We start from the raw sequence: 18,066 nt of genomic DNA, 5'->3' as shown, positions 1-18,066 counted from the left end.
TGTTGGCCTAGCAGCATTGATTTGTAAGTGGAGCCAAGAAATCACAGGTAAAAATAAAATGATGCAATAGAAAATCAACCAAATCACAAGCTCCTATTATGACTTGTCCAGTTCTCAGAGCTATTAGCAATAGAGTGGAAGGTCACTACTTTAAGGACTCCATAAACATAGAAAATTAAAAAAAAAACAGTGCAAAAATAGTACCTAAGACATTTATTAGCTAAGGAAATTGGAAAGGGTAAAGTGGTACCCCAGAGCCTGTGAACTCCCAATTTTTCAAAATTATATTTTCCTTGTTTCTAAGATTCGTTGGTTGTTTTTGCTTTTTACTAGCCAGAACTTCTATTTAAATGTGGCACCCATATCTCACTTAATTCTTGCAGCAGCTCTGGAGGTGTGCATCATTAATACCCTCCCTCTTAGTAAGGCAATTGTAGCTGAGGTGGAAAAACTGACTTAACTGGGTCAAACAGCTGTTAGATATTATAGCCCCACAATAGCCCTAACTAGAGCAATTTAAATTGCACTTTTGAAATTTCAGTTATTTTCTTGTCTTTGTGAATTCCTTCCTCCCTTTTCTCTCTCTCTCTCTCTCTCTCTGACACAATTGTTATATAAGAGACAATTTTCTGGTGGAATAAATAGATGACATTACTAGTTTGTATTTAATTCTTTCTTTGAGGGGTAAACAAATCTGGTGGTTGGGATCCTGCGTACAGTATGTGATCTAGTAATTATCAAATAATTCTTCGACCTTCACTTCATGAGGTCTATGGAAATATAAAAGGACCTTGTTATGACTATGGTTTTAATGAGTCACCTAGTATGTAACAAAACATGTGGCTATTTTGTTTCAAATGGATTTTTGGTGGTCACTATTGAGCTAAGTAACGTGATAGCAGGCGGTCTGAGAATTAACAGAGGTTCTTCAATAATGTGGCAAGAAGTTCACAAGACTTAAATATTTAATCAAAAACATTCAGTAAGAGTAGAATTGCTCCTGAAAGTCAGGCCACATTTTGGCAGATTAACTGGACAGACTCCACAAACATTTGTCTAAGCCATTATCTGGAAAATCACTTTCAACCCTAATACAATGAAAATATATTGCCCATGTTAATAACAATGTCCCATCTGTTTAAGTATTTTACAACCTACTGAAAGCCGTACCTGCAGAGAGCCTTCTGGCTCTGAATTCACAAACAGTTGCTAGTTAAATGTATGTGGTGGCATTACTGGTAAACAGGCCCTGTGAGCTTCGTTTCAAAAGACTTCATTGCTTCTATGAAGGAGCCTTTCAAAATAAACCACTCTTAATCAGTCAGGGGCAGAGTTTATAAGGGCAAAGGACTATCCCTAGCCAATGATAAGTGACTATCATGTTTTGAAGCTGTTTTAAAGGAATTACTTCTCCGTCTGGACTGAAGGCTGATGTGAATGTCAACACAGTAAGCAACTGGTACTAACTAAAGTAAAACCCACTCGTAAGCAATGACTGTCTAAACATTCACTAATTGAGAACACCTTTTCACCGTCTAGTTATTCAATGAAACAAAACTGCGAAGGAAGATAGAGAGGTTCTGGGCTGTTATTTCAACACTAACAAAGAATCAATACTGATTTGTTCATTGAGTAGAGAGAGGGGCACAGAAGAATTCAACATCATAGTAGTCTGGGGATAAACAAATCGCCCAAAGATCCAAGGGATGAGTTCATCAAACGATGTAGAGTAATAATGCAATACAATGGTTAATTAAGTTTTAAAATACAAAACTATGCTTTCATAAAAAACGAGGCCATGTGTGCATGCCTGATTACCAGCAAGTATAGTGAAATTTTAAAAATAATAGTGTTTAAAGAATATTCTGAATCCTTGATGTGAATCGCACAGTTGTGCTTGTTAGCCTGGCTAAAGTCACCTTCATGTGACAGATGAGGAAACGGAGTTGTAAAGTGGTGTGCTTGATGCCCTAAAGTCATACAAATTCCAACAGAGATTCACTACCATATCCACTGAATGTGTTTAAGATCCCTGTCTCCCTTGTCTTGATTATGTAAAGAAGAAAATAGAATGCAAGTGTGTGCACCTCTGCCAATTATATTAATCAGAAGAAATTACCTACAGACTACATCCCATCAAGTAATAAATACCTTAATAAGTATAAATTATTGAAATGCTACATAGAACTTCAAAACCACTGAAGAAAGCTTTTAGCTATGAAATTGGGTATGCTGTGGTAATTGGCTATTCTCCTGTGGCAGAGTCAGAGCACAGTGATAAAATGGTTGCCTCCCAGGTGCAAAGACGAACTGGGAAATGGACAGGTTGGGTCAAGTCATGTCATGGTGTATTAGTTACATTATGTTGCTGTATAAGTCCTGTTAATTTCATTTGTATTGAATTTTAGTTTTGCAAAGAGATTTCTGAGATTGGTTAAACAGCAGTGTGAATATTTTTAAACATGATTGAACTGTGCAATCAAAAATTATCAAAATGGCAAAAAAAAAAGAATTTAAAGTCATTTATCCTTCCACATATTGCCTGCTCTACCTAAAGACCTATTTTTTAAAAATCGTGGGGAACCCTTCTGCTGTTAACACTTCCTAAACAAAAATATTATATATGTTTTAAAACTAATATACATGCTATGTATCTTAATTAATATGTAATATATGTATAATGTGTTACTCTATAATTCAGCAAAAATGGCCCTACTGGACACATAGACGAATAGACAAAAGCCACAGTGCTGAGAATGGATTACTCCCTTTGCCATTATTGGCTACTGGTGTCCCTTAGACCTTCAAATATTCTAGGTTATTGCCAATGCTCTTAGTTAACATCATAGGCTATTGTCAGTGCTTCCCTGCACTTGAAAGTAAGAGCTTATACCTGAAGACACCACAAAATTGGACAGCAGAACATGGGAAAATGTTCTAACTTTGTTCTAATTCCATGTCATTCTAATAATGACAAACTTGTTACTGAAGGAGAAATGTAATCATCAGCCTCATCCTGTTGTGTGCCCTTCAAATTATAGTAAGACTTGACCAATAGTGCAATAGTGGCATGAACATCATGGCTTTCTGATTGGATTTAAGTGTTTCTTCATAGGATGAAATCTACACCTTGACATCATCATTTGGGCCAAGTATCTATGGCTCAACAAGTAATAAGCCCTAGGGAAGACCCTACTACTATTATTTTGCAAATATTAAACAAACTCCTAATGACTTATAATTATATTCATAGATAAATACATCTCTCAGTGCCCCTCAGTGAAGCTTCCATTTGCAGTAGATGATGACTAATATAGAGACCCATAACTTGCCAAAGTGAAAAAAAATAGACTACAGAATGTGCAGGTGTAAATTGAACAAGTATTCTGTACTGGGACCTACCAAGGATCAGGGATCATTGCAAAAGAGCATTTAAAAAGGATGTAAAAACAAGAGGCAGGGATGACTCAAAGAAACAGTATCTTCAGGATATGGCGAGACAATTGCACATGTGAACTTACATCCGTTATGACAGCATGCACACTCAAGCCCAAGACAGGCCAATTTGCAGCATGGAGAAGAAAGTTGGGTACAAAATGTCTTCCCTATCTTTAGACCTGTTGGGAATTGTTAAGGATTAAAAAGTGGATTGTAAGTTCTCTCTAAAATTGTTGTCCCTGGTGAGTCAATCATGTTCTGATAGAAAGACACACATCTAAGAATACTGGGGCAGCACAGATGCATGGATTGGAGTCTTTTAAAAGGACACAAGGGTGACTGAATATGAGGGTGAGTGGATGAGGGCTGGATCTGGGAAAGGTCTCACTCTGACCCAAACACTGTAAAAAGCTTCCAAAGAACTAATATTAAAAAATAATCATTTAAAGTTGAAATCTCACCACAGCTACAATTGCCAATCTTTCTGGAACTATTCACTGCTAAGATTTTCACAGCAATATTTATTTAGCCATTTTTTTAAATGTCTTAATTTTGATAATGTTTTTATATATGGTTGACAAACATTGTCATTTTAAAGAAAATGTCCTAAAACTAAGAGGAAAACAAACTATTAGAAATGTAGTCTGATGACCCCCAGCCTGCCTATCATTTTTAAACCATAACTAAAATATTAGTAACACTGTCATATGCTACTTTAGAATTGGAATTTTAATTCTGGAGGGAGTGGCAACCTGGGGCTTCAACAAGTGAGGGGAGAGGAGAGGATATTCAAATGTTTGTGTGCTGCTTAACTCCAAACATCCAAGAACACTTACAGACAAGAAAATGCCCCACTTCACTTATGCCCCAAATGAGCAGTGAAGTCCCTGGAGTAAACAGAAATAAAACGACCTGAATATTAAGATGAAAATTAAATGTTTAAATAACAGAAAATTCAATTCAAATGATCTAGAAGAGAAAGGAAGAGCGAGGTTTAATATCTTATGCTTTTGAAATCCAGTATAATGAGTCAGGGAATGTTGGTTGGCCCAGGGGCAAAGTGCAGTTGGCAGAATGCTTACTTAATGTGCATAAAATCCTTGGTTGAATATCTAGCCTCTCATAAAGTCATCGTGGTGTCAAAACCTCAGCAGTTGGGGAGTAGACTAAAGAGAATCAAGAGTCTAAGGAAGTCTTCCCCATGTAGCCTGTCTTTCAAAACAAACAAACAAACAAACAAACGAACAAATTTGAAATAGCTGATTTCATTGAGAATATCTTTTGCTGGAATGTGGCCAGAGGCTAGGTGGAGAACTTGGAGGGCATGAGGAAGTGGAGTATAGCATCATTCTTCAAAAGGGTCCATTAAGAGAATGAACAGAAATGTTATTGGTTGAGAGCAAGATCACGGGCCTGGGGAATCCAAATCAGAGAATGGAGGGAACTGGAGAGAAAATGACAGATGTAATGGCTCCAGCAGACTCTATTTATTGCTTTAAGAATAAACTTTAAGGGGTTGGGGATTTAGCTCAGTGGTAGAGCACTTGCCTAGCAAGCGCAAGGCCCTGGGTTCGGTCCCCAGCTCTGAAAAAAAAAAAAAGAAAAAGAATAAACTTTAAGAGTAGATTTAGAACGTGCGGGAATCCAGTAAGCTTTATTTAGTATAGTCTCCTTAAAAGAGAAAATTCTTTGTTCCAGATGCTACCTAGGTTCTTGATCCATTTTTCCTATAGTAACCCCAGCATTAATGCACAATGTCTGAGAGGAACAGCCACCAAGAACACATTTGGACACATGTAAGCCTGTGTGGAAGAGGGCAGAAGTCACTTGGTTTAAACAAAAATAAGTGTCTAACACTGCCCTCTCCAGAAAGCCGAAAGGAACTTTCAGTGTAAGTTGACAGGGTTACAGACACTTTAAACGTGACGGGAAGAATCCTTTAAAGACAATTGCATCAGACCCGTTTGATCTCAGGACCATCCTGGAGCAAATACATTCCTTCATTTGTACCAATTATGAGTCCTTGACTTGAGTAACTGCAATGCATTCCTTAGCCCAACAATTGTCTTTAATTTGCCCTTGGAAATGCACCAAAAAGCTACAAAGACCCGAAAGGGAATCAAATTATTTTCACACTGTAGGGTAGACTAAAGAAGGAGGCAGAAAAATGACATGTTTTCCCTGCCTATTCTTTTAAATGCTAGCCTGGCCTAGAATTGCACCCGGTGAGGCTTCTTTGCATGTTCTTTTAGGATAATCTCCATGACATTTAGATGTACTTTTGTCCCACAAATCCTTTTTCTTTTTCTGTGAGTATATCTCACACCGTTACTAGTTACAGACCTCTGCCACTCAAAGCATGATACTGAATAGTCTTCCCACTCCCTCTTGTAAAACTACCACAAATCATATCGGCACAATTCTCCTCTGCCCACAAGATAATGAGCTGGCTTGTGGGGGAAGGATCAGTGTCAAGCAGGAGGAGAAAATGCTCTTGAAGGCATCGCTTCGCTTTCCATGATTCCATTTGCGGAAGCCAATGCCCTCTCCCTGACAACTCCGAATGTGCTGTCGCTAATGCTCTTCCTGCTTATCAGATGAGGTGCTTCCCCGCACACAGGGTAGCACATTTCCATCACAGGCAAATAGAAATCCAGTCTCTCTGCAATGAAAGGCAGAGACAAAGAGCAACAGAGAAATCCACTGTGCCTGTAAAAGTGGAATATGTGTAAGCATACAAGCAGGTGTACATGTATGTAGTTTCATGTGCTCACAATACTACAGAGCAGTGACCCATGTGATAGAAACAGCACAGCGTTAGCTACAGGGATCTCTGAAATCCATGCATCTGGAGGCTCAGTTTGTAAAATTCTCACTGGGAAGCATGAGGACCTGAGTCTGGTCTCCAGAAACCACAAAAATAATAATAATAATAATAAAAATAATAAAAAGACAGGCACATGTGTGTGATTTCAGTGCTGGAGAGGCAGAGACATCAGACCCCATCATGTCTTAATGTCCATCCATATAGCCAAACCAGTGAGTTTTAGGTCAGTGAGAGATGTTGTCTCACCAAATAAGGTGGGAATAGTTAAAGTGATCGAAGGTGACACCTAATATCAACCTCAACCTCTGGCCGCTTTGTGAATACACACACACACACACACACACACACACACACACACACACACACACACACACACACCTTCCCACAAAAGAAATCCCACATGTTGGAGGGTGACACAAAATACCACTGGATCACAGCTTATTTTGCAAATCTTCCCAAGCGCATTCATACTTGTACTAAATGTCAGCCAGCTTTTGATTCATCCTGCTAGTCCAAGGGGCAGAAAGGTAACCAGCATCTATCAATTCTGTTTTAATTTGTATTGAAATCATATCTCTTTAGAAGGACAGTAGCCTGGAAATCTCAAATGACATACTATTCCAAACAAAAGAATGGAGCCGTATGTCAGCACCGTCCTGAATGAACTTGGTAGGATCTGATGCCTAAAGAGAAGGCTCCCAACAAAACCTAAAAGATCACAGCTGCAGAAGCCAAGAGCAGGAAGGACTGGAAAGCATCCTGCTCCTGAAGGCTCTCATCTTAGTGCGGGAAGGGCGAATGTGTTCACAAGAACAACATCCCAGTCACAAAGGAAGACAGTGAGAACTGAGGGCTGGGTAGATAGCTCAGTCAGTCCTGTGCTTTGCCATACAAGGCGGGGAGGGGGGGGGGCTAAGTTCAATCATCAGAACAGATGTAAAAAGGCTCTGTACTGAAACCTGAACTTTCCTCTCTGCACAGGGAGGCAGAGACAAGTGAATCTTTTGGCTTCACTGGCCAGCCACTTTAGCTGAATTGGTGTGTATAGGTTCAAGGAGAGACCCTGTCTTAATGTACAACATGAAGAGCTACTGGAGAACAACACCCAGAGTTTACCTTTAGCCTACATACTACACATACACATTCACACACACACACACACACACACACACACACACACACACTCACATACACTCATACACATACACACAGAGACACACTCATACACACTGACACACACACACACACACACACACATACTCATACACACCCACACTCACATGTTCACACATAGACACATACAGACACATCCTCATCTCACAGAATGGCACCCCCACAAATACAGGCCTTGTGCACGCACATACATGTATCTATACATGTACCCACAGAGGCATGTCCTAAGAGAGTGAAGGCTGGTACAGATAAATCAGACAAAAATGCTATACAAGTGGGAGAATCCAAGTTTGGATGACTTGAACATACATAAAGGCAGACATAGTAGCGCGTATCTAATCCTAGTGCTGTTACTGTGAGATGGGTGGTAGAGACAAGAGAATTTTTGAGAGGTTTTAGGCCAGCTAACCTGGGCAGGGAACAAGAGACCATGTATTAAACAAGGAGAAAGGGAAGAAACAACACCTAAGGTTGTCCTGTGACATCCACATGTACTTCATGGCACACACATACACACATTCACAAACAGAAACTTATAAACACACACACACACACACACACACACACACAAAGGGAGACAGAGACAGAGAAACAAACCGAGACAGAGAGATAGAGAGACAGAGAGAGAACAGAGACAGAGAGAAGGGGGATCTGACTACACTCCACTCCCGCTTGTTCAATAGTCTCATTCTTGATTCTGTACTGACAGCAAATAACCCAGGCAACCGAGAGATTATCTAGCCAGTTGCTCCTCCCCACCCCCCTGCCACCCCATTTCATACTGTCTGGGAGGTCACAAGAAACAATAAAACCACTGATTTCAAGCCTGTTTTCCTGCTGTTTTCACGGCTCTTTGTGAAGCAAATACAGAGAGAGTTAGGACAGGATGTCGACAAAGTCCTTAATTAAGTAGAGTAGATAATAACAGCAGCAAACATTTGAGAATCAGATTTGATATGTATTTTGTTGCCAAGAAACTGCCTCTCGCTATTTTAAAACATACCTTGGAAAAAAATCTGAACTTGCCCAGACAATATTAAAAGACATGGAGATGAAACTGATGTCCATTGACTTTCTCATTGGATAATGTTATTCCCCAAAAGGTGGTAAAACGAATCGATCAAAACACAATGTAAGAGATAAGTCTACTCTCAGCAACCCCTCAAATCTTCTAGTTGTCTCTGCCTGTGCTGGGAAAGCATTCTCTGTAGTGACTTCTGAAGATCAGAAGCTTAGCATTCACGGGTCTCATGCACACTTACAGGATTCCATTCAATAATTTTATTCCAGTAACTTGGCAGCATATTCATACTAAAGATAAAATACTACCAACTGTAAACTTTTTAGCAACTCTGAAAATGTCACTCTTTCTCTTTTGTCCAACGAGCTTCAGAGAAAGAGCATACCACCACCTGATATTCAAAAATGCTTTCTTCCTTTTTCTGCTGTTACTACTTCCTGTGCAGTATAGCAACTTGCTTTTATATCTCTATATCCTCCCAGAAGAAAACATATTTAATGTTAAAGTAATAGAATTTCATCACTCTGGGGTAGGGATGAACCTCAGTCATTTGCAGGAAAATGGATGGAAGTGGAGATCACTGTGTTAATTGAGATAAGCCAGACTCACAAAAGTAAATAGCTCTAGCTTTCTGTCACATACTCTAGAGAGAATCTAGACTTAAAGAAGGAAAAGACGTGAAAGATATGCATAATTATTCAGAAAGAGAAGAAAGAAAAGAGGGAAGGAGGAAAAGGAGGAGAAGCCACCACTGCCACGGCCAAGGGAGACAGAATCAAGGGAGGGCATTGAGGGTATTTGATCAAGCTATGTTTACAGGCATGTATGAAAACAATTTTTAACTAAGAGATGATCTTAGATTTTCTTTACATTTGTATTCTCATTGGTAACACTGTTGCCTAACATGTAATAATTTTTGTAGGGTTTATAATGAATGAATGAGATAATGACTGACTCCCACATTCTGGGATTCCGCATACTGATGCGCATTTAATATTTCTACTGGAATATCCATTAGGTATCCCAATCTACAATCTACACAAACTGTTTTGTCTTTCCCTCAAATCTTTTTGATTTAATCTTTTCCTTTTATTCTTAGGAAACGAACACATGATCACACAGGTTTGTTGGTGCCAAAACCGTTCAACTCTCCTACAGGGAACTGTTCGTAGTCCCATAACCACTCGGCTCGCTGAAGATTCTTCTCCCATGCTTGAAAAAAAATCATGGGTAGAAAAGAAGTTCCTCAAATGCTGGAATATAACAGCTCTCATTTGACAACGGTGAGCTATCAGAAGCAACCTCAAGTAGCTCTCTCTAGTGATCCTCAGCAAGGCTCGGGTATCAGGACCTGTAGCCCTTGGCAATAGCTCTCAGCCTGGGATCAGAGAACCGCGGCCCTCTTGAATGCTGTCTGGAACAATCCTTGTGAACAGGCCGCGCTGGCTGTCCTCTTCAGATCCTCGCTCGCAGTCTTTTATCAGCTCACCATGTTCTTGCTACCTCTTTACTTCACCTGTTCGTCTCCGTGGCTATCCCGGAACTGCTCCGCTAGCTGCTTCTTCTGTTGTCAGGTTGCTGGCTGCTTAGCCCTTTCGGCAATTCCCTGGCAGCTGCTGGGATGACTCGCGATACTCCTGCAACAAACGAGTTTGGCTGTGAGACAAGAAAATCACCACCCTTGAAAGCCTGAGGCTCCAATGGATCTTTGGAAACTGGGGACTAAGCTTAGCCAGGATGATTCAAGGCATTTGCTAAGGATGGGAACTTAGCATGTAGACAGTATCGTTGCACACAGTCCACCACCAGAACTTGCCATTTGATCAGGCTTTATGCTTGGAAGCCAGGAACAGAGTTGGGAAAGAGCCCCAGACACGAGCGCACTGTTCAGAAGTCTAGCATATGGAATTGGCAGATGGGCAAGAGCCACTGGGATAGGGAGAGGGGAGAAGGAGGGGGAGGGGGAGGGGGACTGGGAGGGGGAGAGGGAGGGACTGGCAGCAGACCCATGCCTGAGTCAGCCCAAACGTACTGCTTTGAAAGCCCGGGAGTCGTATTTGGACCAACCACAGCCACTTGTTTGAAGCAATCAAAGCTTTGCCTCTTAGCACGAGTCATAGAAGTCTCTCTCCACAGAGGTGGAATTGCCTTCCCTGTTCAAGTTTCAAGATCATCCAGCGTCCGTCAGGGCTCGTGACAGTGAGACAGTCATCTGCCATAAACTGCTTCACCTAGACCGGGCTCCAGTGTGCTTTCAGGAACCGGGGCAATCAGCTATGGTCTTGGCACACTTGTCTCTAGATGGGAGGTGCTGGCCTCGAGATGAACCAGCTGGCTGTTAGGGTGACAAAGCTTTGTTTCAGGCAATTCAGAAAGTTCAATATTTGCTACCTTTACTACAAATTGCCCAAACTCCACATCTTCTTACATATTTATAAGAAAAAACGAACGTCAAAAGAGCTTACAAATAAGCCCTTCTTGATAGGTTTTTAACGAACACTGGGCAGGTACCCAGAGAGAGAAGCTTCCCTTGTGTGTGTTAAACTCAACGTTGTGTCTGCCTGTGTCCAGAGCATGTCACATATTCAACTGCCTTTCTTCCTCTCTGTTACTGCGATCCTCACACAAAACACAGCATGATGGTTCCGATTGCCTCCTTCCAGTCAAGCTCGATTCTGCATCTGACCGTTCTCTCCAGGGAGCACATCCTGTGAGGTCACCAACACAGCATGCCCTCTGGGTTGATCATTCTGCTTCTGTTTTCTCCAGCCTGAATCTCCCTCTGTATGCTCCAGCTACCATGGCTTCAGAGCTCCTGGGGCCCAGTTTATTCCATCAGGCTACTTTATTCATGAGCTGTTTCCTTCCCATTAACTATTTTCCCTGGAAATCTGCCCGTGTAAAGTTCCTTTTTCATCACTACTGTTTCAACTTCAATCCCATGCTAGCCCGTCTCTGAGCTCCTAGCATAAAGCGTCCCAAGATTAGTCTGCGTATCACCTGTTTCTTACATTAGAAGATGACAGTGATTCTGTGCTATTTCCTACTCACCTACCTGCTTCTTACTAAGGTCTTTGTTTTGAAGCGCTTAATTTCCAAGGCTTTTAGTAGCTCTTTCAGCAGAGGGGTCTTTAAGAATAAATAAGTCCTTGAACACAGAAAAAAAACCAATTCCATGAATTTATAAATAGGTTTGTGAATGAATGCATGAAAGATTTTAATTTCTGGAAATGCATTCTGCCTTGATTATGTCAGTACTAATATGAAATGTTTGTTTTATTGGCCTTGACCTCCCCACCTTTCCAGCTTTTATATAGCAACTATAATTAATAGTTTGATTAAAAACCTATGTTGTAAGAAAATCAAGAAAACTCCTGAGCATCCTGCTTCCGCTGCCATAATTCATGAGTAAATAAGACATTCTGATTGTATTAAGTTTGTTCTCTTCATCCTGCCTTTCTCCTTCCTCTACAAAATGTCTTTAGTGTTACAGAGTTTCTTCAGCCAGTTGCCCTCACAAGTCAGTGTTTCCTTTAGTGAGTATTATAGCAGAATTTAAATATTTTCAGTGGATAAGAGTGGTCATATATTTGTTAAGAAAGGAACAATCCGTGTCCATATTTGATATGCAATAAATAAGTAACATGTTTTCTACAAATTATACTAGAATATTTTGGAAGGAAACTTCACAGTTCTGATGAAGTGATTATTAGCCTAATATTGACTTTAAGCAAATGTAGCGCTTTAAAAAGCAAAAAAATGACACCTCTCATGAGCGAAGGCATAAGGCTGACAAGTGTATGAAGTTCTACATTGCTGTGGTGATTTGAATAGGCATGGCCCCCACAGACTCCTAGGTTTGAATGCTTATCCCATAGGGAGTGACACGAGTAGGAGGTGTCAGTTTATTGGAGTAGGTATGGCTTTGTTGGAGGGAGTGTCTCACCGTGGAGGTGGGCTTTAAAGTCTAATATGTTCAAGCTATTCCAAGTGTGGCATAAAGTCTCCTTCTGCTGCCTGGGATCAAGAGACAGAACTTGGCTCCTCCAGCACCATGCACCCTGGGATGAAATAAAATCTTTCCTCCTCGAATTTGCTTGTGGTCATCATGGCTATCCCAGAAATAGTGATGCTGAGACAAGCTCTTAGCAAAATGTCAGGAAATCGACCTCACCAAAATGTTAATGAATAGGTAACACGCCTCGGTCAAGGAGAGTTAGTATCAGTGGGAGGACGTAGCCTAAAACCTGAAAGAAGTTAACCGAAATCATTGTGTCAAGTAGATGGGCAATTGTTTAAAACATCTCATTAAGCCGAGAAAGAGGTCCAAAACTATTCCTTATTTTTTTAAAAAAAAATATATATAATTCTACCAGTCTAGAAATAAAATCTATTTTTCCAACACAGTAAAAAAAAAGAGGCCTGTGGGGTTGGGGATTTAGCTCAGTGGTAGAGCACTTGCCTAGCGAACACAAGGCCCTGGGTTCGGTCCCCAGCTCCAAAAAAAAAAAAAAAAAGAAAAGAAAAGAAAAGGAAAAAAAAGAGGCCTGTAATTGAACAGAGCTAACATTCCCAACTATGAAGGCTGGAGTCACTCACCTCCTAATCCTTCTCAAGTAGTGGCACTCCCTGCTAACAAAGTATTCCAATATGTGAGCCTACGGGGGACGGGCCGCGTTCTTATTCAACCACCACAATAATGTCAGTGTGACATTAATAAGTTAATGCAGTGGGGAAAAAAGACCAGTAAGAGACCTCTGCATTGGGCTGATTATAATGTTTACTATCAATCTAGCTAGACTCAGAATCGTGAAGGAGACACGTCAGTAAGGACGTTGCCTAAGAGCAGTAATTGATAAGGGAAAACTTAGCCTGAACGTGAGTATCACCATCGTTTGGAGTGAGGATTTAGATGTAATAAGAAGCAAGAGGACGTGAGTAGTGCGCCTGCACCTGTCTCCTTCTGCATCCTCATCTACCAGAGTAAGGACCTGCAGCTCAATCCATTCACCACGACAGCCACATCGACCACAGCAATCATGCTTTCCCTGGCACGATAGAGGATGCCCTCCCACCATGAGATAAATAAAAGCCTTCCTCCCTCGTGATGATTCCTGTTTGAAATCTGAACATAGAGGTGAGAAAATTAACTACTGTAGATAGCTGTATGTCTTTTATTTACATGTAATAGATATATATGAATACATAAATACACACACATATACATAAACAATTAATTTCTTAAGAGAAGAGAGTCTAGTAAAAGTTAGTTTATTAACATGTTTTAAAAGCATAAAGTGGTTGGGTTTCCATATAACATAAAATGAATTGCATATACACTTCATATCATAAATGAAAACTGAAAATTATTTCTATTTATTTTTTTTCTTTTTTTTCTTTTTTTCGGAGCTGGGGACCGAACCCAGGGCCTTGCGCATGCTAGGCAAGCGCTCTACCACTGAGCTAAATCCCCAACCCCTGAAAATTATTTCTAAACAGATCAAGGCTTATATGTGAAACTGAATGTTGTAAATCACCTACAAGAAAATAGATGAGAAAGCTTTTGTGATTTGACATGAAGTAGAAGGCATATATCTAAGTACTCATGGTGCATTCTTTTTAGTGAGGAACAACTTTTATTTTTAATAGAGTAAACAAATATTTTAAGACTACCCCTAGAAATAAATCATTGGAAATATTTGTGTCCAGTGTTTATAAGTCCGCTGTGAGGTTTTCTAAGTTTTTCCAATTCAATATCACTACGGGGTTAAAGCTAGTTTCATATAAATTAACTATGAGAAAGGACTTGTTTATTGAGAATAAAGTTAATTGTCTTCCAACAGATACGGCTAAGGTCATTTTGTTCAGCTTGTCCTTTCAGACCCTAGTAATTCCATCTACCTTCTTCTCTACATCCATGTAACTGGTTCACAGTTTCTTCCAATGAGAACTACAACAGCTAGGAATATCATTCTGTGGTGTTTTGTGAGAAAACCCAGGGATATTTCATTTTCCGAATCCATAAGAAATATCATCGAAGTCACCAACATCACCAAGTAGCCATCTGTAATAGAAAATAAGGTTACAGAGCTGCCATTGGGACATAATAAGACCTTAAAATAAATAGAAACCAGCTGGTAATGTTTAATTATAGGAGAGCAGATAGTGGCAGTCAAAGAAGTAAGCAAGGTCTGAATGGCAGCCAAGAAATGGGGACAGTGCTGAGGAATGGGACAGTTATATAACATATAGTAGCCTCTAGGTAAGATAGATGGGAACCCACCAGAGTTAGTACTCACTCCATACAATAAAAATAATCCCAGGCTGGATAATTAAAAGTTGATGACAGCCCTCATGATAGAAACCATAACCCCTTCCCAGTTTTCAGATCCACTTTATAGTTTGGATTCCAAAGAGATAGGCTAAAGGGGAAGTGAGAGCCTCAGGAAAATCTCTAACATGCTACGTTGTAGCTTTATTACATCAGCCATTTCTCAATGAAAATCACAAGCACCGGTGAAATTTACAGTATGATGGGGAGGAGGTAATACTCAGACGTTGCAAAGTACAATGGGCACCAGATCTAAGTGCTAACAATGCACTTACCAAAAAGTTACTGTTGGATTGAGGAAATATGGGATTGACTAGTATTGTTTCAGTAGATTCAGCTTACACTGGGCCTCTTGAGTTTGGTAGTCATCCGCTGGGCTAAAGAGATACTTAGAAACAAAGAGACTTACTCAATGGCAGCTTTACTATATCAGTTTCTTTGTCTACAGTATATTTTTTAAGTGCTGTCAGAATAGATTATGAGAACCCCAAACCCCCAACCTGGACCAAAAGATTAATAAAAACAAAATAGTGTCTAGGGGCAGAGCAGAACAGATGCCATTCTTAATAAATAACACTAAGGTAGTAATTCTTGCTGTATCTTCCTTTAATTCACAATTTTCATCTCTTCCAGAGATCTGGGGCTAAAACTGCTATGAAATCTTTCAGGAAGTCTTGTGGAAGAAGTAAAAGTCTCTGTCGGAAGTGAACAGCCACCTATTTACAGAGATTGTCTTCTCATAGTATATACAATATTGTGTAGGGCAGTTCCATATAATCTTCCACAACAGAGATGGCAGGGACTGGAAACCACATGAGTAGTTTACCAATTTTCAACGGTGGTACATCGCCTCAATGACTACATCTTGGTCACAGTAGATAAGCCAGAAATAGCAATGGGTGGCAGTGTTTCTTCCATATGCATAGATGTGAGCATCCTCATTGAGTGAAGTCTTTAATGCTGTTTTACAGGACACTCCAATATTCCTAACAAAGAGGACATGTATATCCTACCACTAAAAAAGAAGTCTAAGTCATACTGCTGTTAGGCATTAATTGGGTCCACAGTAGTAAAAGACTTTGCAATAAGGCCAGGATACAGAGCAAACATGGACGTATCTGTGATAAACTACGGTATTCCCCACCTTAGATTTGGATTGAAATGAGAATTCTCTTTTCTGTCCTGCATTAATTACTTACTGGTCAATGATCACCCCCACCCCTACTCCCAACACACACATGGCAAGATTAATGGAAGATATAGAGAAGGGGAGTATTTTAATTAAAAAAAAAACCTATCTTCAGGCATCATGCCTGGTCCTGTGGAGCTTTGAGGAAGTCTTATCCCTTCACATAACCAACTTCTATTCCCCAGAGGTCTGTAATGCTAAATACATAGCCACACCAAAGGTTGAAGTATGTCAAACAAATATTTAGTTTATCTCCATACCAAATGTCAAATTCATTTACTGATTAATGTTTTCCAGTGCATACATTCAATTGTAGCTAAATCAACTTTTCTTCTACTTCTGTGTCTTTCCAGGCTTGGAATAGCAAAAGCAATGTGTTGTTCTTGTTTGCCACTTGGCCAGATTTGATCTGTATAGCTTCAACTCTATTTTTAAAATTCAGATTTCAGGAAGTTCTATCAATATCTGAAACTACATAGAGAGTCAATCCATACACATGTGCATATGCATGTCTTTGTACATCTACATACATGCACATTCATTTTCAGCTTTCTTTCTAGAGGTGGTACACTACTATTCTGAGTATCATACAGAAAAGAAATAAGGACCAAAACAGCAAACACCAGCAAGAAAACAACAAAGGCTAATTAAGAATAGGCTATACGCTTGCATTCTGGCAGTTTTTCAATTTTCAGTTCTTTGTTTATGATTCATATAATATTTTCCTTCAGATAAATTAATTAGTTGAATGTGTCAAGCTAGTTACACTCACACTAAATATTTTCCCAAGAGAACCAAGTTGAAAGCAGGTGCTATTAAAACCTTCAAGTGAACAAAATCTGTCTTTAACAAGTCACACATTATTAATTGGAACTGGGGAGAGAGGCATATTTCTGGATGCTTGCCGAGAATAATTATGGAACTTTTTTTTTAAAATTGTAACAAGATGAGTTAATCAAGGAAAACTCATCCAGCTTCTTCTGGCTGAAATTTGGAGTCTTAGCTATTAACCAACTGACCCGCTCAGTTTCAGGTAGCACTGAAGGAGCAAATGAGGACTTGGAACATATTAAGGTTACAGTTAACCCTTGAAATATTTGTGCAATTTCTTCATTTCAGATACACATAATATTTGATATCCACAAAGATAACACTGGATACCCAACTATGTAGCTAGTCAGAGAAGAAGCAGCATTATGAAATATTTACTTCCAATGTGACTAAAACTGACAAAAATTATATTGCCTAGTAAGTACATTTTTGTAATATTCATTGTACTTTAGATTTTAATAACACGTTATGATACTACAATGTTTTTTATAAATTTTAAAATTTACAAATAACTTGAAAACAATTGAGTAATGGCCAGAATGTGCTCATTGTCTGTGTAAGGGATGTGTAAACCCTTTTCTGACTCATACTTGCTTAGCACCCACTCACTCACATGTCTTTGCTTTGGTGATTGAAGGAATCAATTTCCTTACATAGCACATGGTCACCTCACCCTCCTACACATTAATTAGAGTCTCAGTTTTAAGATATACAATTTTGCGACGTCTGATATAAACACGGGGGAAATTGTGAACTTAATGTTTACACATTACTCTGGTGTTCTCACTAACCTTCTGATTGACCTTCTGTAGTCATTGACTTTTGTTCCTGTAACAAAATACTTGGAAGAACAAGGTAACAGAGAAAAATGCATTTGGGTTTACAATTTTGGAGGCCCTGCTCTATGGTGAATTGGCTCCACTTTTCTAGGCTTGTGGTGATGAAAAGTCAAAGAGGCAGTAGCTGGATCAGAATTCTGTATCCCATTTTGGCTACCAACCAGAGAAGAGAAAGAATGAAGGGTGGAGGGATATAAGAGCATGTTCCCAGTGACCCAAAAATCTATGTGTCCATTCCAGTCATGAATGAATCAATGGACTAATTATTGAAGTTGGAACTCCAGTGATCTAGTCACCTCTCAAAAGCCCATCATTGACAATCAAGTTCTTGTTAAATTAACCTTTGGGGATGTTTGCAGATCCAACACACCTTGCCATTAACCTTCTCATTACCCAGATGAGTGATGGCCTCTTTTG

Source organism: Rattus norvegicus, chromosome 7 (genome assembly GCF_036323735.1).
Source record: "Rattus norvegicus strain BN/NHsdMcwi chromosome 7, GRCr8, whole genome shotgun sequence".
NCBI lineage: Eukaryota > Metazoa > Chordata > Mammalia > Rodentia > Muridae > Rattus > Rattus norvegicus.
The sequence above is the reverse complement of the archived record's forward strand: the minus strand, read 5'-3'. Positions refer to the sequence as shown.